Source organism: Nomascus leucogenys, chromosome 15 (genome assembly GCF_006542625.1).
Source record: "Nomascus leucogenys isolate Asia chromosome 15, Asia_NLE_v1, whole genome shotgun sequence".
Classification (NCBI taxonomy): Eukaryota; Metazoa; Chordata; class Mammalia; order Primates; family Hylobatidae; genus Nomascus; species Nomascus leucogenys.
The window spans coordinates 42,534,656-42,560,835 of NC_044395.1; the positions used below are offsets into that span (position 1 = coordinate 42,534,656).

Below are 26,180 nucleotides of genomic sequence, written 5' to 3' on the forward strand. Positions count from 1 at the left end.
TTTACCTTAAGCATATTTCTGTCGCTACAATCACTGATTACACTACTTTGTATTTATTGGTTTATACACCTGCCTTCTGACTATATAATATGTTCTAAGAGGACAGAGACCATATCTTCTCATTTTGTTATCCCCATAACTCAGCAATGCACCTAAGAGGCATCCAATACATATTATATTGAATTTGAGAGTGTGTACAATTTAAAATAGGGTCCCTGTAATGAGTTTAGTTATCTAATGAGAAACACAACCCTGTTACCAGCTGACAGCGAACTCTTCCCCACAGCTGTGATTTAGAAAAAACTTGCATAATAGGTTAGCATTTTTACAACAGGAAATGAACCACAACAAAATCACCATGGATTCTTAAGAACTATCAAAACAGCAGGTTATGCAAAAACAGTGATGTGTAGAAATTCACCTCTAAACCCAAAAGGAGAGCTTATAGATTCAAACAGTTGCCTCAATACCTTCATTATCCTTTATTCTTCTACTTGGCCCTGATTTTGTTCTGTCTGACTGGTATTTTCCAAAGCACACATCCAAGGTGCCCTGGTGAAATGCCCTAGGACACTGCCTAACTTCCCACATCTGTCCTGGTGCTCATCATCATCTGTTCCAACCAAAGGTCAAATGCATCAATCTTTCCCAGCAGGATGTGGACAGATCTGCATCTGTAAAGGATGCTAGAGGAGCCATCCAGAGAGTCTCACCAATTTCTGTCTGCATTCACCCTCTTAACTGGAACCTGCTACACAAGGGCATCTCACAGGTGACCTCACGCCCCACTAAAATCTCATTACTTAGATGTTAACTGCTTTCCAAGGACTGGCTTTCTATTTGAACTGTTTTCACATCCCAAGTAAGTCAGCACTGTTTAGTCGATAAAGCACTGACAAAGTTTGGAAATAATCCGAACCAAGTGGCTCTTCAAGTGGTTTCTTAGATGCGCTTAAGAAAACATCATATCCATTTTCCCAATTAGAGAAAAATGTGTAAAATACACCATCCATTTTCTCAATTAGAGAAAAATGTATAAAATACACTATCCATTTTCCCAATTAGAGAACAATGTATAAAATACACTAACTTGAGTGCCATATAAATTAATTATCATTGATTGATGTTAATGTGGAAAGTTTTTTTTTTTTTTTTTTTTTTTTGAGACAGAGTCTCACCCTGTCGCCCAGGCTGGAGTGCAATGGGGTGATCTCGCCTCACTGCAACCTCTGCTTCCTGGGTTCAAGTGATTCTCCTGCCTCAACCTCCCGAGTAGCTGGGATTACAAGCGCGTGCCACCACGCCTGGCTAATTTTTTTTTTTTTGTATCTTTAGTAGAGATTGGGTTTCACCATGTTGGCCAGGCTGGTCTTGAACTCCTGACCTCGTGATCTACCCACCTCAGCCTTCCAAAGTGCTGGGATTGCAGGCATGAGCCACCATGCCTGACTTTTTTTTTTTTTTTTGTAGGCTTCCAGGAGACTGCCTAACTGTGTGGAGATGGTTGGCTCTGAATCACATGGAACAGGGTTTAAAACAAAACAAAAGATAGCCAGGCATGGTGGCACTTGCTTGTAGGTCCAGCTACCTGGAAGGCTAAGGAGGGAGTGAATATCCATTAAGTCCAGAAGTTTGAGGTCAGCCTAGGCTACACAGACATCTAATCTCTTAAAAAAAAAAAAAAAAGCAAAAATGCTTATGCTGAAAGATTGGTACTTTTTCTAATACAATTATTCACACATTTATCAACTTTGGGGTGGTAGGAGCTATAATAAAGTACATTTCAGGTCCCAATTTGCACGTTGCAAAGCTAGTAACAGGAAACCCTGCAAAATTGGTCCTAGGTGTCAGATGCTTTGAACCATCTGCTGGCAAATGGATTTATGCCTACTGTCCTTTCCAACACTACAAATGTTATTTTTCCAACCACAGCAATCTAGTGTCTTCTTAAACCACAGCCACTGGCATCTGAAGCATAGAGGTAGAGTACAGTCTAATAAGGCCCCACATTTCCGAAACGATGGCCAACATGAGGTGAATCAAATGCAATCCTGCTGCTCCAGTGATGCAGGAGGACAGATTAGCTAATGGCCTGAGGCATCTGTTCCCACTCCAAGGATCCTGACTCCATGCCCATCCTTATTCAGACATGCCAAGAACACACAAACATCTAGGAATGTAATACCCAAGGCAAATAACAAATGAAGAGGCTGATCCATCTGTGGAATGTCCTCAGCACTCACTACTGAATAAACTAGATCAAACGAGAACACATTTTAATTTGTGAAATGGCAGGATTATTCTAGGTTTGTAACTTATTAAGAGAACAAGTTAAACAAGCACCATGGCTATCCACACTGAAATTGGCAGGAAAATCTATGTTTCTTTTCCCAGCACATCAGGGCAAGAAAGTTTGGTATTTTTCAATTCAGAATGTCCTGAAGCAGCGATGTCACTGCAGAAATATTAAAATACAAGCTAAATGTATCTAAGTAAGTGTATTCTTCAGATTTTTTTTTTTTTTTTTTTTTTTTTTTTTTTTTTTGAGACGGAATCTCGCACTCTTGCCCGGCCTGGAGTGCAGTGGCGCGATCTCGGCTCACTGCCAGCTCCGCCTCCGGGGTTCATGCCATTCTCCTGCCTCAGCCTCCGGAGTAGCTGGGACTACAGGCGCCCGCCAGCAAGCCCAGCTTATTTTTTATATTTTTAGTAGAGACGGGGTTTCACCGTGTTAGCCAGGATGATCTCGATCTCCCGAGCTCGTGATCCGCCCGCCTCGCCCTCCCAAAGTGCTGGGATTACAGGCGTGAGTCACCGCGCGGCCTATTCTTCAGATTTTTAAAAGCCCAGTGACGAGAGGGTAGTGTGTTTTGTTCTCCTGCTGAGAAAATTATCTTTTTATTGTATACAGCTTTGTCAAGCATGTTTCCAAGAAAGAAAATCATCCAAGCCCATGTGTTGTATTTCTCCTAGGCAGAGGTAGTAGAGAAATACAAAACTAATGCAATGCTTTAAAAAAGTAAAATAAGAAATGACAGACTACCTTTAAAATTTTACAAAAGTAACTACATTTTATTTTGCAATGGAAAGCCACCAATAACTGAGCTTGGCAAAAGAAGAATGACCTAGGAAGTATAACTTTCTAATTGACTTAAAGTACTCTGTATTGACCAGATCACCAAATCCGTGGGATATTTTTCTAGTTCTCTTTTTAAACCTCAAACTGTCAATTGTTCTCTAGTTTCTGGAGCAGTTGTGATTTCATGAAAGGTTCTAGTGCCTCAATCATGAATTGGGTGGGGATAAGGGGCAGGTGTCCGTGGTCTCTCTCAGCTTGTTTTTAGATATGCGAATTTTGTTGTTAGCAAGATAACTCAAAGCAAAGCCTAAGGAGTGAAACCAAAAGTGACAAGGATAGGAAATTATATTTCAGTATGCCAAACAAGAGAAAATCCTAAGGACTGAGCATCATTAACCAAGCAGCAACCCACCAAAGAAGGGCGCATAAGGCAGCACCCCCAGACCTCCACAGGCAAAATGCAAAACAGACAAAGTGGGTGTGGCTGTTACCTGTTTCTATAGCAACTCCTGGAAGGAAAACCTGTGCCAGCATCACCAACATGCATGCACAGATCTCAGAATTAGGGGCAGAATTGGACCAATAAAACTGTGTCTGTTTCGTGAGAGGACTCACTGAGACCAGCCATGCCTTCATCTCAGTTCTGCTAAGAAACTTTCCTCTCCTGCCTGTCAACATATATGGAAATAATATTCTTGGTGAAAGCTCAAATGATTATATAGAAAAGTGTCTTAAATTTTCAACTTTGTGCTGTTCAGCAAACCCACCCCGATACTATTTCCTTTTTTATGGCTTTTCGTTCAAGCAGGAAAAGCTGAAATTCTAGACATTCATTTGAGTATGAAGGGGCCTATTATGGCAAGATCCAGCATAGGGAAAGCCAATTCAGACAGAGGAAGCTCTCAAAACTGAACCTTTCCTTTATCCCCTTTCCACAGAAACAGAAAAACAAGAAAATGATAAGAACACAGAGGTGCAGTTGGAGAAAAATATGACCCCATTTGACAGGTGTTATCTAAATAAACTAGGGCTCGTTGAACAAATGATCATGGTGATTAAAAGGTACATATGAGACAGAATACGGAACATGTAAATAATAACCACCATTTGCTAAACACCTACTATGTTCTTTTATATATAACACCTTATCATCACAGTAAATTTCAGGAAAGAGGAATGCTATTCTCCCTGTTTTACAGATGATCATGGGCCCCACTTGTCTGGCCTAATGCTTCAACAAACATGTTTTCAAACACAGAAGGGTTCCTTTGTTCACATTAAAAATTGTATAGAATATGATTTCATCCATATGACATATGAAAAGGGCAAAATTATGGAAACTGTAAGAAGATCAGTGATTGACAGGGGTTGGGGCATAGAAGGAAGAACAGGCCAAATACAGGATTTTTAGCTCAGTGAAAATAGTCTGAATACTATAATGGTGGATACATGTCATTATACATTTGTCCAAACCCACAGAATGTCCAATACCAAGGGTGAGCCCTAATGGAAGCTGTAGGAGTTGGGTGAGTATGATGTGTCAATGTAGGTTTGTCAGTTGTAATAACCATACCACTCTGGTGGTGGGGATATTGACCATGGGGAAGGCTGTGCATGTGTGTGTAGGGGGGTATATGGGAAATCTCTGCTTACCTCTCTGTTTTGCTGTGAACATAGAACTTCTCTAAAAATATAGTCTTACATTAAATATATATATATGTGTACACCATCATAGTTAAATATATATATGATGTACACCATCATAGTCGGAATTTTACTCTTTGTTGAGAAAACATAAGAAGATAAAATTATAGATTTTGAATCTTGCTAAATCTTATTACAGCTAAATATGTTAGAAAAAATAATGTATCTATGTGGGAATCATAATAGTTATGGAGTCTCTAGACAATGGTTGGTACCTATACAGATCTAAGAATCCCATGTGAATGTGAACGATCTCCAATCTTCCATGAGTTGAAGGGTAACAGGTTACAAATCCTACCATACATTCTGCTACTTCACTAGGTAAACTCTCGAAAAAAAAAAAAAATTGGCCGGGTCTGGTGGCTTATGCCTGTAATCCCAGCACTTTGGGAGGCTGAGGCGGGTGGATCATGAGGTCAGGAGATCGAGACCATCCTGGCCAACATGGTGAAATGCTGTCTCTACTAAAAATACAAAAATTAGCTGGGTGTGGTGGCATGCACCTGTAATCCCAGCTACTCGGAGGATGAGGCAGGAGAACTGCTTGAACCCAGGAGGCAAAGACTGCAGTGAGCCTAGATCACACGACTACGCTCCAGCCTGGCAACAGAGTGAGACTCCGTCTCAAAAAATAATAAATAATAATAATAATAATAACATGTGGGGGATAAGATGCCCATCTACTCCTGCAGAGGTAAAGATATCAACACAGCACCAGGTTTAGTTTGGTTCTTTATATCTTTGGAGAAATATGAAAAATTTAGGGAAAGCCCAGACAAGAGCAATGAAAATGATGAAAGGGTTGGAATGTAAGAGAAAAGGCTGACGAATGAGGATTAATTAGCCTGGGGAAGAAAAGACTGGGGAACTTAATATCCTCCTTGAAATATAGCAAAGGCTATTATACAAAATATGATCACCATGATTCACAATTCCACTGAGAATGCAAACAGAGGAAACAGGCTTATGAGAAGACACGATGAATTTAGATTCAGAAAAAATAAATCTTTCATTGTAAGAGTTGGAGGCACTAAAATAGGTGACAACTTAAAGACTTTGTGAACTTCGCTTTCCTGCAGGGCCTACGCCTATTCTGTTGGCCCCTCCCACCCAACTTAATCACCACCTCCTCTGAGAATCCCTGGATTCTCTCCTTCCACGCTAAACACAGCCAGTGTTTTTCAGTGTCACCAGAAGGCTTGTCAAAATACAGATTCCTGGGTCTCGCCCTGAGAAAAGGTTCAGGTGGGCCCTGTGAAATTGTATTTCTTACAAGTGGCGGGTATGTAGACACACTTTCAGAAGCAATAAACTGGACACAATCTCTCCCTACACTTACCTCTCATGAAAATGCATCTGTACTTCTCTGGGCACTCGATACTGCTCTTACACTATAGTATTTTATATAATTCCCTACTAGATTTTGGTCTGATGAGACTTTGAAATTCCTACAATGCCTAGCAGAGTGACACTAACATGGCAGGGCTCAAAAAACATTACCTTTAACTTTTTTCCTAGAAAAGTAAGGTCAGTCTAACTTGCCTAGAGGCCTTCACTAATTTTATCATCTGTCATATCTTAATATGTATATATAAAATATATATATTTTACCCTGTTTCCTTGCCTAAGAGACTCCACACCTTTAAGACCTTCGATGTACGCATTTGAAGTTGTCCCATATACCAACAGTACCTAATGTTCAAAATAAAAATAAAATTGAGCACGATATACAAAAATTTCCACCCCATAAGGTTTATTTTTCCTTATTAGAGCTTTGGCTTATGTCCCCAAGATTATATTCCAAGAAAATGGCAGGAAAGGAGCCATATTTTTTATTTATTGTTTATTTTGCCTGCTTCTGGCAGGGAGGCCAGGGAGGTCAATGCGCAAATAAGGACCTGGCACATCTGAAATCATGCTGGTTGCAGCTGAAGTCTGGGCCAGAAACTGATCTGGAAAATTATTCCGTAAACTCACTCCCTCTTCTCATTAGCTACTAAGCTTACTCGTTAGCTAAAACTAAAAAGCAAAAAAAAAAAAAAAAAAAAGGACACAAGAACGTACAGCAGCAAAAATAAGGACCCCCCTAATGGAAAAACTGGGGAACATCTCTTGGGCTTCAAGTTGACTCAACAAAGGCATTGTCAGATTGTATGTCCAGCACTAGGGCATCGCATCATAATCTCTCAGATGTCTCAGAAGCACGGTTAAAGCTCCACCCTTCCACAAACCAAAACGGTCCCAGAGTAATTACTCTCTCTCCCCGCTCCCCACTGTACTTGAATTTTATTTTTATGGTCTCCCTCTCTCTCCATCTCTCTCTCACATGTGCACGCACATACACACAGAGACATACACACACACACACACACCCCTATAAAAAAATTCAAGGGACCTTTTAAGTGGCTGCATAGCATGCAGGTGAGAAAGGCAGGGCAGAAAATAGCACAGAGGATTTCTGGATTTGTAGAATTCCACAGCTGCAGCACATCTGATGATTTAAAAAAAAAAATCACCAACCACCACACACACAGCAGGTATAGTTGTAATCCTAAAAACACCCTCAGGTAAAAGAAATGTAAAAAGTAAACTCTTATTAAAATTCCTTACATTTTTGACCCTTGTTCATTCCATGCATTTTTTTTTCTTTTCCCAGGATTGAACAATGTATACTTCTTACTTACTTCTTCTTACAAATGAGTCAAAAAAAAAAAAAAACCAACGCATCAGGACACTTTAGTAGTCAAAAAATTATGTCCACTCCACTACACTGAATTCAGAAAAATTAAAGTTCTGTTTTCCCAACCACTGGTATAGAATGCTGTCTGAGGCTGGCAAAACATGAAAGAAAAATAAATCTACAAGTTCACTTCTAGGAACCACAAAAAACAACTCTAAGCTGTAAGCACTACCCTGCAATCATGCTGGTTTCTAACTGTGAAATATGGTCATTATCTTATGGAGCTGATCTAATTTTGTGCTCAATGCCCTAAAATAAAGGGTTTCTTTTGAATACCAAATACAAGGACTGGGACCAAAAAAATTATAATAATTTGACAGCACTTTAAAACACAGCTTTTTTTCCTCGTCCTGTCACACTAAATAGCACCAACTGACAAGTGCTCTACAGGATGAATGAATGAAAGATGATGCATTTGCTGAGCTGAGGAAATTCCACAGATAAACTGTAGTGGAGGGTTGATATTAGCTCATTAGAGGGCTTAATACACAGGACACAAGCAGCATATTTAACGAAAATTTACAAATGTATTGAAATGCAGCTGGAACGACACAGGATGACATTTTTTTTCTCAAGTACAAAGGGAGAAAAATATGCTTATCGCTTTAAAAGTGTTGCTGTTCATGGTGTACTCATGTGTTTATACACACACACACACACACACAGACACACACACACACAGAGACACACACGAAAGCTTCATCAATTCAGGTTAACAAAGAAAGCAAATATACTGTGGTGACATTTATTAACATCTGTGCTAAAATCATGAATAAGAATTATATATAACACTTGGCCAGAGGAACTTAATTTTAAATATCACGAGAAGAAAGCCCAGAGAAGATGTATAATTTTTCCTCATGAGACTTATCTGCAGCAGAAGAAATAAAAACAACACTTCTATACATAATGTTTAATTCATTAACAGTTGACAGGATTATTAAAGAAAAATATTTAAATATGGGCATAATTTTAAAATGAACTTTTGCTGAAAATTATTCCATTTTATTTTCTCGTCAAAGCAAGCCCTTCACCTAATCCTATAATTTGAAAGAACAGAATCAAGGTCACTCTCTCATTTACTCAAATCATTAAAAATGCCTTCCTTTGCATCGCTATGCCGTAATTTCCATAGGAGTTCATATGCTTGCTAATCCTCTCATTTTCTCAACATCACCACCTATTCACATAGGCACGTGTTCCATATTTGATCCATGCTTCTGAAGATTTTTCTGCTCTCCCAGAATATGATCCACTCATCACTAAGAGGAGTCCCAACATCAGAAATGTCCTTGCAAACCTGGAACCCAGCCTGAACAGGCAAAGGACGAAATCCCAGTGAAGGCTGGCATTTGGTGAGTGTTCAGTATGTGCTCTGCCTTAAGTGAGGTGTTTCATACACTTATTTAATTCAGTGTCATCTTCCAACCCAGGCTGTGATTACTGCTCCCATGCTTCAGGTGGGGGAACTAAGCCTCGGAGAGCCTAAGCAACAGGCCAGAGTCAAGAAGCTGAGTGGAGAAAGAACTGGAGTTCAAACACGAAGCTATCCCCCTGCTATGGACCAAATGATACCCTCCTTACACCCCCACCAAACTCATATGTTGAAGCTCTAACCTCACTTTGTGGCTACATTTGGAGTTATGAGGAGGTAGTTAAGGTTACATGGGGTCATAAGAGTGGGGGTCTTGATCTGATAGGATTAGTGTCCTTAGGAAAAGAGATACCTCAGATCTCTCATGCTGGTCTTCGCACGTGATCAGTGGAAAGGCCACATGAGGACAAAGCAGCCATCTAGCAGCCAGAAGGAGAGCCCTCACCAGAAACTGAATACTGCTGGAATCTTTATCTTGAACTCTCCAGCCTCTAGAATGATGAGAAAATAAAGGTTTGTTGTTTAAGCCACCCATTTTGTGGTCTTCTGTTACAGCAGCCCAGCTGACTGACACACCCATTCTAAAGCTCTTTGCCACCACTTTGCCTCATGGGCTGGGAAGGTTCATTCCCCATCAATTTCTGCAGCAAAAGCTTCCTTTTGATCCTCCTCATCTTTTATTGTCTCCCTATTAGTGACATCCATATGAATGAAATGTATGATGCTGCAGGAGGCTCATCATAATTTAACAGGAATTAATGTCCTCTTATTATAAAGGACCCTACAAGCCGCTGCTTAATAGTCAGCAACAACTGGAATTAATTCGTGTCAGATGAACATCAAGAAAAATCCATTTATGACCCCAAAGTCATGAAATTTAGCATAATTACACATGCTCTTGTTTTGGTAATTTTTTCTCTCCTCATTAAATTAGGTGCCTGCATTAGATTTCAGTCTGATCAGTCTTGACTAGTTACATTTATGTAATCAAGGGCATTTCCTCTCAAATCAACCCAAAGTTACACAGGCAAACTATGGTAAATGCATGAACTGAAGCAAAGGTACAAGTGCTGAAAAGCTTAGAAAATTCATTCTTAATATTTATTCATGTTACCCCTCAACAAATATTTATAGAACACTTACTATGTGATACTCAGTGTTGTAGGTGTTTAAGAGATGTATGAAGTGAAAAGGCATAATTCTAAGAATCTCTTCAAGAACTGTGCTTGCCTTCCCCCTCACTACTGCAGCTCCAGCCTTTAGCATACTGGAGCCTCCATCACAATGGGGAATAAAATAAACCCATTCTCTTGAAAACATCCCGTAACTGTTCAAAGTCAATCTCCATCTCCCTGGCTTTCTCTTATTAACACGGTTTGCCCCCACTACCCTCTTGTAGTACCTCCTTAAAGAATTTTCCTATCTAATAAAATCACCTGGCTTTAAGCCTAAGCAGAGATAGTACGAGGTTGATATCTGGCAGCTAGAACAATTGAGTTTCACCTTAAAACAAGTTTAGCCTCTCATAGCCCCTTTCTGTTGTGGTCTTCATGGGTCAACCCTTCTAAGATATTAAGAAGAAAACCTTAAAAGGCACTGACTTGACAGTATCATGACAAAAACGGAGTCCCCTTCATGCTCTGTAGAGTGGATTCCTCATCTGGCCAGGAAGAGGGTAGAAACCTGGATCTGTCTAGTGTTTGCCCACTAGGATGCCTTTATCTAATCCACCCTGGGAGATTTCAGTCACCTGGGTTTCAGAGATACCTGGAATCTGGACATTAGGTAACTAGTATGATTTGCTGTTACTGGTTCCTGGAAAGGAGTTGAAAGCAAAATGTTCCTCCAGGCCAAGTGCACACAGAGAAGAATTCCTCACTGGAAGAATCTGAGTTACCTCAACCTTCTGAAACAATTCTGGAAGTCTACCACCATCTGCACAGCTTTCATGGCAGCAAATTAATCCAGGTCACGAAGCAAGATATCAGATTAGTTCAGGGAGAGGAGAACACCTTGGTTCCCTTGGGTACTCCAGTTTAGGAGGCACTAAGGCATTTATTTAAGAAAGGAACACTTACGTATAAAGGAATTTTTAAGGGCTCTTTATGTGCTAAAAATACAATCAGAGAAGAAGTGTATAAACTGCTACTAAAATACAGTTTTATCAGAGCCTGGGGTAACACAAGGAATCAGAAATAAAATATATCTAGTTCTCTAATAACTCCTAAAATAGCTTATTTCTCAGAGAGCAAGACAATCTCCATAGTAATGTTAAGACAGTGAAAGAAAGTATGGCTCAAATGGTAAGAGAGTCTCTTTTTAAAAATTCTGCTGCTGCCAGATTAAAAAACAAAAACTGAACTCATAGTGGAAACCAGGAAGGATATATAAGGAACACTGTATCAATCAAGCACATGTACTTATGAACCAAGGAATGAAGATTTTTCTCAGCTTTTACAATAACAAGACACATTTCAAATTTCAAGAATATGTCTTGAAATATTCAGTTTCAAAATGTTCACAGATTTAACTAGGAAATTGGGGGAAAGCTCAAAACAAAACAATTTTGCTAAAGAAAGCAGAATTTCACTGCTCACTGAAAATTTTAAATTTCTACAAATTGCCTAAGGACACAAAATTTCTAGCCATTCTCATTCCCTAACTTCTTATTGCCCCCTTTCCAAATATATAATTTTCTAAATGTCCTCCAATTGATGAATGAATCTTTTGTTGTTGTTGTTGTGAGACAGGGTCTTGCTTCTGTCACCCAGGCTAGAGTGCAGTGGTGTAACCACAGCTCACTGCAGCTTCAAGCTCCGAGTCCCAAGCGACCCTCCCACTTCAGCCTCCTGAGTAGCTGGGACCACAAGCACATGCCATCATGTCCAGCTAATTTATTTTGTAGAGATGGGGTCTTGTTATGCTGCCCAGGCTGGTCTCAAACTCCTGGGCTCAAGTGATCCTCCCGCCTTGGCCTCCCCAAGTGCTGGGATTACAGGCATGAATCTTAATGTATAAACAGGAGCCTTGTTTGAATGCCATCCTTAGAAGCCACTGGAAAGATTATTAAATGAGATCATATTATAGTAAGTTCTTGCTGAATAATAAACCTCTTTGGAGAATGGCTTGAGAAAGGTTGTGCCACAATGAATTTCATATTGCAGCAGATGCTGTTGTAAGGATGCTCCCAGGTGCACCCTCCATGATGCCTGTGCTCCTCTAGAGCACCATGAGAAGGCACTGGAAAAGTATCCTCCATGATCAGAGTGAAGCAACCTCCATGCCCCAAAGTGAAGCATCTGTCAAACAGGAGAGATCTGCTTGTGAGAAAATGGTCATGAGGAAGAACACAGGATAGGGTGGCATATTAATCAGTGTTATTCAGAAAAAAATGAACCAACAGGGTTCATACAGAAAGAGATTTATTATGAGGAGTTGGCTTGCATGATTATGGGGGCTGAGAAGTCTCACGATGTTCTGTCTGCAAGCTGGAGGCCCAGGAAAGTCAGTGGTATAATTCCATACCAAACCCAAAGGTCTGCAAATGAGGGAAGCCAATGGTATAAGTTACCATCTGAGTCTGAAGGCCCAAGAACCGGGAGCATCCGTGTTTAAGGGTAGGAGAAGATAGATGTCCCAGCTCAGGCAAAGAGAGTGAATGGCCCTTCCTCTGCCTTTTTGTTCTACATGGGCTCTCAATGGATTGGGTTGAGTGATACTCACCCACAATGGTGAGGGCATTCTTTACTCAGTCTACTGAATCAAATGCTATTCAGAAGCATCCTCACAAACAAATGTAGAAATGTTTTACCAGCTATCTGGGCATCTTTTGGCCCAAGCAAGTGGACACATAAAATTAACCATCATGGGAAGTAAGAGGTACGTGGGGAAATTGCCAGTAGGTCAGTTTCATCCATCTGCCATATTATACCATGGTGACATGGTCTTCAAACAATGGAGTTAGGCTGTGACCAAAGACGGGGAGAAGACCTCAAAGGTCAAATGAACACTCACTGAGAAATAGTGTTGGGAATTTGACAAAGATGGATTATCTACTAGGTTATCCAGGGTAGTTTACTTGGGATTCCATTCTCCCAGTTCTTTTTATTTTCTTCTTCCTGCCTGACAGAATTAATCACTCCTTCTTCTGGCTATCCCATATCCAGCATACATTCCACTAGTACAGCACTTGTCACAGTGTGTTTTAGCGATCAACACATCTGTCTTTCTAGCAGTAAAGCTCCTTGGAAGCAGGAATAATGTCTTTTTAATATTTGTACTCTCTGTGGTAGTGTAGGGACTGACATTTACAGATCCTTGATATTTATTGAATAGAGGAACTAATGAATGAGTTCATGGATGAAAGTTCTAAAACCTTTACTTGTTTTTCTCTTCAGGGTAAGATACACAACTTTTCCCTCCCTCACTCCCTCCCTCCTTTCTTTCTTTCTTTCTTTTTCTCTTTCTTTTTCTTTCTTTCTCTCTCTCTCTCTCTCTCTTTTTTTTTTTTTTGACAGACTCTTGTTCTGTGGCCCAGGCTGGAGTGCAGTGGCACGATCTTGGCTCATGCAACCTCTGCCTCCCAAGTTCAAGCAATTATCCTTCCTTAGCAGCCCAAGTAGCTGGCACCACAGGCACCCACCACCATATCCAGCTAATATTTTGTATTTTTCATAGAGACAGGGTTTCACCACGTTAGCCAGGATGGTCTCCATCTCCTGACCTCGTGATCCTCCCACCTCATCCTCCCAAAGTGTTGGGATTACAGGTGTGAACCACCGTGCCCGGCCCCCATACTTGTTTTGTAACACTCCATAATACAAACTTTTCTCTGCTGATGGAGCAAATGAGCCAGTGCATTGTCCTACACATTCCCCCACCCTGGGCCTTTAGTAGTGCAGTTGCCCTGGCCTAGAACACCCCTAGAAATAAGCTCCACCTCTGCAAATAGCAACCCCAAATTTTAAGGCCTAGCTCAAATCTAACTCTTTTATATCTTCCTATATTGTACCTCTAGCTCTCATCTCTAAACTCCTATCACATTTACATTTTGCAATATCCACCTGGCACTTAATCACATACTGCAATGAATTTTATTTAACTCACTGTTTCTGGGAGCCTTCTCAATGTTACAAAGAAAATTCCTTTTTAGGAAAAAAGAAGCAAATAAGACTGGCTCAGGGAAACACAGCAAGTAAGTGAAAAATCCTTGAATTAAACAATTTAAGAAGACACTGAGTGTGGGAACTTAGAAGAGTGGGTAAAGTAAAAAGAAGAAAGAAAACCTCAAATACAAAATCAATGTAAACAGACATCTTCCTCAGGTATCACAGACTTTTTCTTCTTGTTGACATTACATCTACTTGTCTCCCCATACCCACCTTTATTTTTCTTTCTTTAGAGACAGAATGGTGGAGAGGAGCTCAAACTCTGGGTATGTAAGCTGAGGCCATGGTACTACCAAGTTTGCAAGTAAACTTGTCTGTAAGACTGATGGGCCTGGTATCTTGTTAGTGAAGGAGGCATGGTTGGGTGGAGGTGGAAAGGGAGAGTGGACAAGTTTTGATTTCTAATTCCACTTCTTTATGTCCCCTTGTTCCCACCTGCCTTTAAGGTTTTTTCTCTTTGCCTTTGGTTTTCTGCAGTTTTAAATATGACATGTCTAGCTATGGGGTTTTTGGTGCTGGCCTTTTTTTTTGGTTTTTGACACTTACTCTGCTTGGTGTTCCCTGAGCTTCTTGGACTATGGTTTTGTGTCTATTACTAATTTTGGAAAGTTCTTTTTCTTTTCTTTTCTTTTTTTTTTTTTTGAGATGGGGCCTCACTCTGTCACCCATGCTGGAGCACTGTGGTGTGATCTCAGCTATCCGCCATCTCAACCTCCCAGGTCAAGTGATCCTCCCACCGCAGCCTCCCAAGTAGCTGGGACTACAGGCACGTGTCATCATGTCCAGCTAATTTTTTTGTATTTTTTTGTGGAGACAGGGTTTTACCACGTTTCCTAGGCTGGTCTGGAACTCCTGAAATCAAAAGATCTGCCTGCCTCAGCCTCCCAAAGTGTTGGGATCACATGTGTGAGCCACGGCACCCAGCCCGAGAATTCTTGACTAATATTACTCTAATTATTTTCTCCCCTAGGACAGAAAATAAACAAAGACTCACCCTGAAAACAGTATACATCATTTATGCTTTCCCACACCTCTTGAATTTTCTGTTTGTCTCTTTTTTTCCCCATCCTTTCTTGGTTTACGTTTCAGTTTTGGAAGGTTTATTAACTTATCTTCAAGTTCATCAATATTTTTTCCCGTGGTTGTGTTATCTACCTATGAACTTGTTGAAAACATTCATTTCTGTTATTGTGGGTTTTAATTTTTAATTTCATTTACTTTTATTCTTTTTTGGTTTTAATATCTCAGCTTACATTACCTATACAGGCTTGCATGTTGTATAATTTTTTCATTAGAACCTTTAACAAATTAAACATAATTATTTTAAATTACTTGATAATTGCAAAATCCGTGTCATATCTGCGTATGGTTCTGAAGCTTGCTTTATGTCTTTGGATGTTTTTTGTTTCTTTGCCTTTTGGCATGCCTTGTAAATCTTTGTTGAAAGCCAGACATGTTCTATAGGATAATAGGCATTGAAGTAAATAGGCCATGGGTGTGAGAATTTCTATTAATCTGAGATGAGCTGTGTTTAATGTTTACTGTAGCTACTGGTGCCAAAGTCTTCAAATTCCTATAGCAGACTTCTTTGTTCCTCTCCTCCTAGCTTTGGGGTTTACCTTTGTACTGATTCTCACAGAGAGTCTGTTCCTTGCAGCTTTTCAGCTGGGCTCCACTATTATTATTACTGGAGCTTTGTCATTGTGATAGAGTGTAGGGGAGGACAGTGCTGCAAGTCTTCTTAATTAAGTCTCAGTCTTTCAGTGAGGCTGTGTTTCAAGGGTGTGAATTTCAGATGTGTTTCTGTCCCTCTTCACAGGTAGAGCTTTATTTCTGCCCTAGCTTCAGCTCTAGTCCCTTTCCCGGTTATTTTGTTGAAGCTCCCCTGTTGACTATGGTTTCTATTTCTTTGGACCAAATTGTCATCTCTCAGCTGGGATAAGTTTTCAGAATTGTCCTGTGGGGAAGTCTTTCCTCCTAGAGATGAGGTCTTTGTTAGGGAGAAGAGTCAGGAAGGGTTTCATGAAGGCTACTCCCCTTCAAGCCCCTGTCCCAGGGCCATGAGGATCCTCTTACTGAGCACCTGGTAGAGTTCCAGGGGGAAAAGCCTGTGAAAGTGTGAAGACCCCCTTAGACAGCAACTCCCAGGAGCTCATTAATCGCCCACTAGCCTGCACTCAGTTTCCAGCAATTCATCAAACCAACTAGTAAAGTATCTCTGCCAGCTTATGGCATCTGGTGGTTTCTGCTCCAGGTAACCAAATCTCAAGAAAAGTAAATTTCCAGTTTGTTCATTTTTCTCTTGTTGTAAGAATGGCAATAAGGACTTCCAAACTCTATGTATGTCAGGGTTGAAACAAGAAGTCTCCTTCTTTATGGTTTTAATCTTTTCAAATTTTCTATTTGTTCTTAGGTCAAGTTTAATAATCTATATTTGTTTCAGGATTTTTCCATTTCATTTAGGTTTTGTAAATTACAGGCACATTGTTTTTATGGCATTCTCTTAGTGAGTATCTGTACATACTTATATAAATCTTTTAACTATGAAATTATGTACTCTTGAATATTACTGATTTGTGCTTCCTCTCATTTGCTGTTCATATCAACTTACTTCATAACTTTATTATATATTATATTTAATTTTGATATTTATTTCCCTTCTATTTAGGTGGCTTACCCTGCTGTTACTTAACTAGTATTTAAATGGCCAAGTGTCTGTTTCTTTGGAGAAAAAAACTTTATAGAAAGTACCTCCTTCATAGGGCTGTTTATAAGAAAATGCACATCTGACAGGAAGTAAATAATGCACAAATATGCAATGATATGATCTTTTACTGCCAAACTACAGTACTTTTAACTTCAGAAATCTTTGTCTTTATTTTGGTTTCTTTCATAATTTGGTCCATTTACAATACTTGCCATTTCTCATTAACCTTATCTTCTGAATATTAGGTCTATTTTTTGAGGACTGTGATCTGCAGAGAAAACACTTACAAGGACACTGAATCAAAGTCAAAGGCCTATACCTTTTGTGGATAAGTGATCCAAACCTAAGACAGTTACAAAGAAAATGGCTCTCAGCTGTTTACAGCCAGACTTCAGGCCTTCTATGGATTTCTTTGGCATTACCTCACTAAGTTAATAAATCATCACTTGACATTTAATAATAAATACCTGATGAAATTATGCATATGTCTTTTTAAAAGTTCAGCTTTAACTCATTTTGCTAGATAAAAATAATAACACAGGCAAAAAGTCACTCACGTAAATAGAGAAAGCGACTCCACTGCAGTGTATTTTCCCTTCCTGACAATCTCAGAGGTGCTGGGCAAGAGCCAAGAAAAGCCAATAGTCTATGCCTCAATAAGAATATATACATCCCAAGCCCACACCAACACATTCTTGAAGCATAGCAGGCAGGAAGAATCACACTTAGTCAAACTCAACTCTGTCTGTATTGCACCTCCTGTTGGCCAGATCTGCCTTCTTTTTTTTTTTTTTGAGACGGAGTCTCACTGTGTCGCCCAGGCTGGAGTGCAGTGGCGCAATCTCGGCTCACTGCAAGCTCCGCCTCCCGGGTTCACACCATTCTCCTGCCTCAGCCTCTCCGAGTAGCTGGGACTACAGGCGCCCGCCACCACGCCCGGCTAATTTTTTTGTATTTTTAGTAGAGACGGGGTTTCACCGTGGTCTCCATCTCCTGACCTCGTGATCCGCCCACCTCGGCCTCCCAAAGTGCTGGGATTACAAGCGTGAGCCACCGCGCCCAGCCAGATCTGCCTTCTTGATCACATACCCTGGATCCCTGGTAAATACACAGATATTAGTGCTACAGAAGATTTACACAAGAGTCTCCTAAAACATCTAGGCTGTCTGTGGCTGACAATTGATTTGCGTAAGTGGTTGTTAAAAGGTAAAAGCTCCCTTAATCCACTGCCACTTAAGGGGCTCACCAAATCAACCATTGCTCTCCATTTCCTCTGTATAATACGAACCCATGCCCATAGCTGGAATAAAGGGTCATGGAAAATAGGCATTTCTGTAGGATATTTCCTCTTCTGCTCCCATCAACCAAGTTGTGGGCTTGTCAAGAATCAACTGAGTTTGTTCTCCAACCTAGGTATGCCAGTTTTACTTGTTAACAACATTTTATAATTTAATTAAATATTCATATGAGTGTGCACAGAAAGAAAATTAAATGAGAATCAATTTTTTAAAAATCACCTATCAAATTAGATGTGGACAAAATAATCTTAAAATTTTACAGGAATATCATTAACTATTTCCTCTACTGGTAAAGGAATCTCTAGTCATAATTCTATCCTCAGGTTATTTCGTGTTTTGAAATTTTCACTCCATTATAAAGAAACTCCAAAGGAAATGGTCAGTAGATGATATGGGCTTTATGCAAGAAACATGATGTCTGATATCAATCATAGGACTCTTAACAAAACAACCACAAAACTCTTAGTCTTACATTAAAAGGCTGGAGAACTCATGAACAATTTACATCTTATTATGGGTATATATGTGTGTGTAATTGCTAATAATCCCACACTTTGACTGAATTATTTCGTTAACAAACAACTCGAGGTCCTGATCATATCAGATATAAAGGATTCTATGTAGTTTCATTGAACAGATTAATGCTCCTGATTTCCTGCTCATTTTTACTTGTCTTTACTATATTTACCTTACCAAGTACTTTCTCTTATTTCTCCTTCATTCTCACTACAATCCTTTGAAGTAAGATTGTATTTATTATGGGAAGAAACTGAAAATCAGAGAAGCCAGGATTCAAACTCAGAACATTGTCCCAAACAGTATTTTCAAATCAATGTGAAATCAAGTTAGTGAAAAGCAACAAACATGTCTAAACAAAATAATGGAATGGAATAGAATAAAATAGAACAGAACAGAACACGAAGGCATTATTTAAGGTGAGTTATTTAGTATAGGTTGAATTGTGTCTCCCTAAACACAATAGGTTGGAGCCCTAGCAGGGTAGGTATCCCCCACCCAAGTGTATGTCAGAATGTGACCTTATGTGGAAATAGGGTCTGTAGTAGAGGCAATCTAGTTAAAAATAAAATTAATAGGGTGGGCTCCAATTCAATATGACTTGTGTCCTTATAAAAAGATGACTTTTTTTTTTTTTTTTTTTTTTTTTGAGACGGAGTTACGCTCTTTTGCCCAGGCTGGAGTACAATGGCATGATCCCAGCTCACTGCAACCTCTGCCTACCAGGTTCAAGCAATTCTCCTGTCTCAGCCTCCCAAGTAGCTGGGATTACAGGCATGCACCACCATGCCCAGCTAATTTTTGTACTTTTAGTAGAGACAGGGTTTTGCCATGTTGGCCAGGCTGGTCTTGAACTCCTGACCTCAGGTGATCCACCTGCCTCAGCCTCCCGAAGTGCTTGGATTACAGGTATGAAAAGGTGACATTTAGACAGAGACAGACACACACAGAGGGAGGACAATGTGAAGACAGAGGGAGAAGATGGCCATGTGACTGAAGTAATGCCTCCATAAGCCAAGGAAAGCCAAGGAGTGCTGGCAACCACCAGAAGCTAGCAAGAGACAAGGAAGGATTCTCCCTTAGAACAGTCGGAGAGGGTGTGGCCCTCTCAACACCTTGATTTTAGGCTTCTTACCTCCAGAGCTGACAGACAAGACATTTCTGCTATTGAAGCCCCCCAGATTTTGTTATGGTGGTCCTTGTGTACATGAGTATGTGTGTATGTGTATATTTGTGTGTATTATGGGTCATAATGTAAACTCTAATTCCTACTGTAGATTATAGTCAAAAAAAAGTTTGTAAAACAGTATTCCATAACACACGCAAATAGAGTATCACTGATATCTATCTGGGCAATCCCCTTAAGACAGAAGGCAGGCAAAAAAAAAAAATTCTGGGAAGGAGAAGAGGTGGTGTGTTCGCAAGTGGGGGATGGAAGGCAGTTTCTGGAAAAAGCGAGCTTCTCTGGGAGGATGAGTGGAAAGAGCAGCACAATTAAACGGAGTAGCTGGTGATCTGGTGATGCATGTGTGAGACTTGCTATGAGTCCAGTGCAAGGGGAAACAAAAATAGCTGGTCTGGCAGGTGTTTGGGGAAAAGGTTTTAGTCAATCCACTTTGCATAAGTAAAAGTGATTTAACCCAGCCAAAGCTTCAAAAGAAACTATGTGAGGCATGTTAATGATATTGGGAACTCCATCTAGATGGGGAGAAAGTCAGAGTAATGGAAAAGCGAACCTTAGGGGACCCATGCGCTGCTGACAGCAGACGGCAGAAGATTGCTTAATATTCTGACACAATTAAACTAATTCCCTTTAAGCTTCCTTCCCATACCATAAACAAGATCTCCCCGTTCCTTAGAAATTAACTTTTAACATCTGGGCAAATGTACTGCTTAGTGCCCAATTCCCCCCAAAAATCCCAGTTTTTTTATATATATAAAGACCAAACCAAAAAGGGTTTTGTTAACAGTTTTAGCCCCACTACAGTCTAGTGTAGCACACATTGGTGGCACAAGTGAGGTGTCATGAAATTCCTGTAAGACAGGATTGTACCATCATTAATTGATAAAAACTGCACTATCTCATTTATTTATAAAGGTGTGTGGCCCATGAAAGTAACAAAGAGGGCCAGGTGTGGTGGCTCATGCCTGCAATCCCAGCATTTTGGGAGGCCGATGTGGACGGATCACCAGAGGTCAGGAGCTCAAGACCAGCCTGGGCAATGTGGTGAAACCCTGTCTCTACTAGAAATACAAAAATTAGCTAGGTATGGTGGTGGGTGCCTGTAATCCCAGCTACTTGGGAGGCTAAGGCAGGAGAATCGCTTCAACCCAGAGGGTGGAGGTTGCAGTGAGCTAAGACTGCGCCATTCCACTCCAGCTTGAGCAACAAGAGTGAAAGTCCATCTCAAAAAAAAAAAAAAAAGAAAAAGTAACAAAGGGCCAACAAAACACAACTTACTGACTTATTCTGTTACTAAGAACGGTATGATGAGATGGGGAGACCCACCACGGCTGATTCCCGCGCTGTGATTTCTCATCTCAGCCTTGCACTTCCACGGGGTCCCTGGATGTTCTCCACCAACGGGCCAGGAGAGGCCACTGATCCATACCACATACCTCAATACCCAATTCTTACTGGCAATAAACCACTCCATGATTTTATCCATACATGTAGACGGGATCTTCCATTGCCAGGCTGTATGAGAGTAAGTGTATGGACTTGTAAATTCTGCCCCTCTGGCTTAGATAAAACACCTGTATATGAGACAACGAGGCAGCCAGGAAAGCACAGCTACCAAGGTTTGCATAAGTAAACAAATCCTGGTTTGGGACTAGTTACACTTTAACACTATACTCAGCTGCTCCAAGTGTCTGTTTCCTCAGAACAAAGTAGATTCATGATCATATTCATCTCGGTAAGTTTTTGAACATTAAAGTTATAAAATGCCTGGCTCATGAAAGTGCACCATTCCCTTCAGATTTATTAGATGTAACACCTATTTACTGCTATGCTTGTAGGTGAGGGAAGCTATTATCTTCTTCTGTAAACACTGACAGGGTCTGGATGTGCCCATGACTGACTGGGTGTTAGAGTGGAATGGTTGTAGGGGAGAGGAGACAGGGTAAAACGCTAGTTTCTCCTAAGGGGAGAGACACCCAAATGAGTTTATACTGCAGTACGAGTGGCTAAATATTAACATAGAAGGAGAAAAAAGGAGCCAAGGATGCCCAAGGAAGACATCAAAAATGGTGACACTGGGCCAGGTGTGGTGGCTGATGCCTGTAATCCCAGCACTTTCGGAGGCCAAGATGGGAGGATCACCTGAGGTCAGGAGTTCGAGACCAGCCTGGCCAACATGGTGAAACCCTGTCTCTATTAAAAATACAAAAATTTGTCAGGTGTGGTGGCAGGCTCATGTAATCCCAGCTACTCGGGAGGGTGAGGCAGGAGAATAGCATGAAACTGGGAGGCGGAGATTGCAGTGATCTGAGATTGTGCCACTGCACTCTGGCCTGGGCGACAGAGCGAGACTCCATCTCAAAAAAAAAAAAAAAAAAAGCGACACTGAATCTGGGTCATAGGGATGCAAAGCAAGGAGGAAAAAGAAGGCATGAAAAAAAGGGCATCTTTGTAGAACAGAGAGAACTGTGATGAGGCTGTAGTGCTGAACTCTCGACAGACATGGTAAGAGATGAGGCTGGTATGAAAGACCTGGGCATAATTGCATACAGCCTTGGCTTATAAATACTAATGAGCATAAAGGTGGCCATGTACAGAAGAGACCTGATAGGCAATCAGACAAGCTGCACTGTTTCTACAAATACTTAATGAGCATCCACTATATATGATAGGTGAGACTCTTAAGTCATGAACAATGTCAATACTGTCAGTCAAATTCAAGTACCTATTTAAACTCAAGTCGTTCAGCATTACAGGAAGACAAAGTAAGAAATTGGTAAAGGACCAAAAGAGAATATAACTGGAAAAATTGTAGGAAAATGTCTTTAGTACTCCTGAAAATATTTTAGCTCATGTTATTAAGCAGGAAAAGGGTTATTGTATACTACTCACTCTCAACTGGGCTGGAAAGGACCTTGGGTTCATTCATTCATTCAGCAAATATTCAACACCTACTATATACCAGTTACTCTCCTAACCAACGGGTGTGGCAGAAAACAAAACAGACATCCCTGCCTTAATGGGAACTGAATTCTGAGGATATATTTAATGTGCTTTAATTTTAAAAGTTAGGCAGTGTAGAAAAAGAACTAGAAACTTTTACCACTTTTAAAGACTCCAATAGCCTTCATCTGTATAACTGGTAAGTACAAATATTCTATGGCATCTGCAATAAGAAATTTTTTTCAATTAATTTTAAATTGTCCAAGAAAATGGAAAGACTGTAGATTCAATTTTAAAATGAGAGTTTTTTCCTTTAATTCTTGTTATATATAGAAATAAGACAAAGAGTTTTTTGATAAAAGTTTTATTTTTTTCTTTTTTTGTATCTCAGGAAACTGAGATACCAAGAGATCAAAGAATTGGCCCAAATCCCACAGCTGAGCAGTGACAGAGCTGTGATTTCATGCTAGGTAGCAAAACTGCCTCTTGCTTGTTGCCCCAAAATAATAAGAATGGTTATTTCTGACTGGTGGTGGAAAGGGTGAGTTTATATTCCCACTTTTAATTTTTTTCTTTTCTTTCTTTCTTTCCAGCATAGGCTGGAGCACAGTGGCACAATCTCGGCTCTATGCAGCCTCTAATTCCCAGGCTTGAGCGATCCTTCCACCTACAAGTGCATGCCACCACCCTCAGCTGATTGTTCTTTGTATTTTTTGTAGAGGCAGGGTTTTGCCATGTTGCCCAGGCTGGTCTCGAACTACTGGGCTCAAGCGATCTGCCTGCATTGGCGTCCCAAAGTACTGGGATTACAGGTGTGAGCCCCTGTGCCAGGCCTAAAAAGTTTTAATTTTTATAATCTATCAGTGACTTAACCACACTATAGTGCCTCCTAAATAAGTCTTACTTGCCAATGTTATTCTTTCCTTAAGTGAATTACTGAGCACCTCCTACATGTCCAGTGCTGTGGCAGGTTTCTAGGAGTGGAAAGGAATAGAAGATGCAGTCCCCACCCTTGACAAGCGTCTCTCTTCTTTAGGAGAAAGAGGGATAGATAATAGAACATGTACATCTGTAACAATTAGAAAGCAATCAAGAGCAATTCTTGAGATATTACAACATAACAAGTCAGTAGCATATAAAATCCCCATGTTACTGTCAACAGAAAGTGAGACCCTCCCTGACCAGAAGTTAAAGAAACTCTAGTGCCACTTACAAAAACAACTGCTTCTGAGTGAAGCCCTTCATGCTATTCTGTTTAATGATACTTCTCACTAACGAACCAGTAGATTAGGTCTTGGAAAAATACTGCACTCGTAATTAATTAATCCATTAATTACACTGCCAATAATTGTGGATCATAAGTAAATTCAACATTATTTTTAATACCTTTGTTTCAAAAATCAAAATTGCAAAACATCCCATCCCCTCCCCTCTGCTATCTAAGCCAAACACAAGCTGTGCTTATCCAGACTGAGATGTCGGTCATTGATCTATGATGCCTCACCCCTGAAAGACTTGGGATGCTGGTATTCCTGCTGATGAGAACATATGGTTCAGATGGTTTGGCAGGCGAAATCCTGGCAGAAGAGTCTCAAAGCATCAGCAGATGCTGCCATAGCACAGATATCCAAATGGTGGCATAATTGCTGCTGCTGCTTTGATGCCACATGTTTCACTGTGATGACAGCAATGCCTTTCAAAGAGAGGCTGGTGGCAAAACAGAACCTCTCCCCAGTCCCCAGAGAGACACACATGAGTGTGTGTGCATATACACACTCAGACACACACATACACACAGGTACACATGTGCATGTAAAACCAGGTAAGGTCTGCCTTCCATAGGTCTCTTTCATCTGTCTCTAATGATATAAAGCCAGCAGGAAAAGAAATAGCAGCTAGAGAATTATTTTGTTCTTTGCCTACATAACTGACATTCAGGTTCCACTTAGAAAACAGAAACTCACAAAAAACAAAGAAAAGATGGCCTGTTAGCAACTCAGAGATGGGATCAGACACTCGCTCCCATACCCATCCCACTGCGTCTAGTTCCTCCTACTCCTCCAATCCGCAACTGAGGCACTGCCAGATTCCCAAAGCTCCCTATCACTAATTGCTCAGACTCCCCTTCATCAGGTTCATTCAGTCAATCAACAAATATTTGCTGATTACCTGCTATGGGCTAGGAGAGGAGGGGCTTCAAGAGCAACAATCTCTACATAGCTGAAGGGTTCTGGGGAGTTTTCTCCTTCCACAATTGCCAAGTCATTTTCGGTCACTTATTTCACCTTTATTGAGCAATGACAGTCTAGCACTACTCAGCCTGGAGACACAACAGGCAACCAGACAGATGTGGTGGTCCCTTTCTGTAGTAAAGGAGTTAACCAGATAAGCTATCCAATGTAGTGCAGTGTGCAATGTGCCACATTACAGTATAGGGTGGTGTAGACACTTCAAGGGGGCAGCATTTAGTATAGATTGGGAATTTGGAGGGAGGGGTAGAGAGCAAGAGCCAGATACCCTGAGTCCCAAGGATAAATTGTGGTCAGCCAGGTGACCAGGAAGAAAGCACAGGGAGCAGTTTTAGAGTGAGACAGAAATATGTCCTGGCTCACCAAATGCCCCAAATCTTATTTCTTCATCTCTTAAACATGAAAATAGTGATACTAAATAAGAAAATGTGAGTAAAGATCTTAGCACTCAATAATTGATAGCTATTATTATCATTATTATTACTTTGTAATACTATTAACAAGAACAACAATGTCTTCAGATACTTATAGGTAAGAAACTGTATGGAACATTCTGGAAAATAAGCATGGTTCGATTTGGCTGGAATATAATGTGTGTGCGTGCATGCATGTCTCCCCAGAGACATGAACTGGCCAATGAGTAAATGACCTAAAAGCACAGAACTCCATGTGATAAGCCAGCACAGACCTGGCTGTTCTTATGGGAGAAATCATAGCTGCTTCTACCCTGAATGTAATGCTGAATGCCAAAGGAATGAACACAAGTGAGCATTCCGAGCCATCACCACCACCTCACCAGACAGTAGTGCAACTCTTGGGTATTGTGGATTCCTCATCTATGAAAAGAGCACGAGGACACTGGTCCTGTTTATCTCAATGAATTGTTGATGTTAACGATTTCATTCCTAATTCTGGGGTGCCAAATATAACTCCATAAAGGACACGTACAACTATAAGGAAACACGGCCACTGTCATGCTAATTTAGATAAATCTCTAAGAAGAAATGAGTAAATGATCTAAAAGCACAGAACTGCAGAGCTGTCTGTTTTGAATGTCAAACATTTGCATACTCCACATTTGTCATTAACTGAATGAAAAGTGGACAAACTAATGAGCTGACAGAATACAGATGCAAACTACATACAAATAATAAGGACCCACACTTAAGAATACACATGGTCCTCCCTTACCACAGGAATTAAGTTACTGTGAAGACA

At 40.4% G+C, this 26,180-nt stretch overlaps 1 protein-coding gene and 1 pseudogene across 2 annotated transcripts in view; one reads left to right on the top strand and one right to left on the bottom strand.

Moving 5' to 3' along the window:
• Nucleotides 1–26,180, bottom strand: part of FAT3 (FAT atypical cadherin 3) — a 667,316-nt gene that overhangs the window by 474,575 nt on the left and 166,561 nt on the right. The window lies entirely within an intron of this gene.
• Nucleotides 21,083–26,180, top strand: part of LOC115838639 — a 30,111-nt pseudogene continuing 25,013 nt past the window's right edge.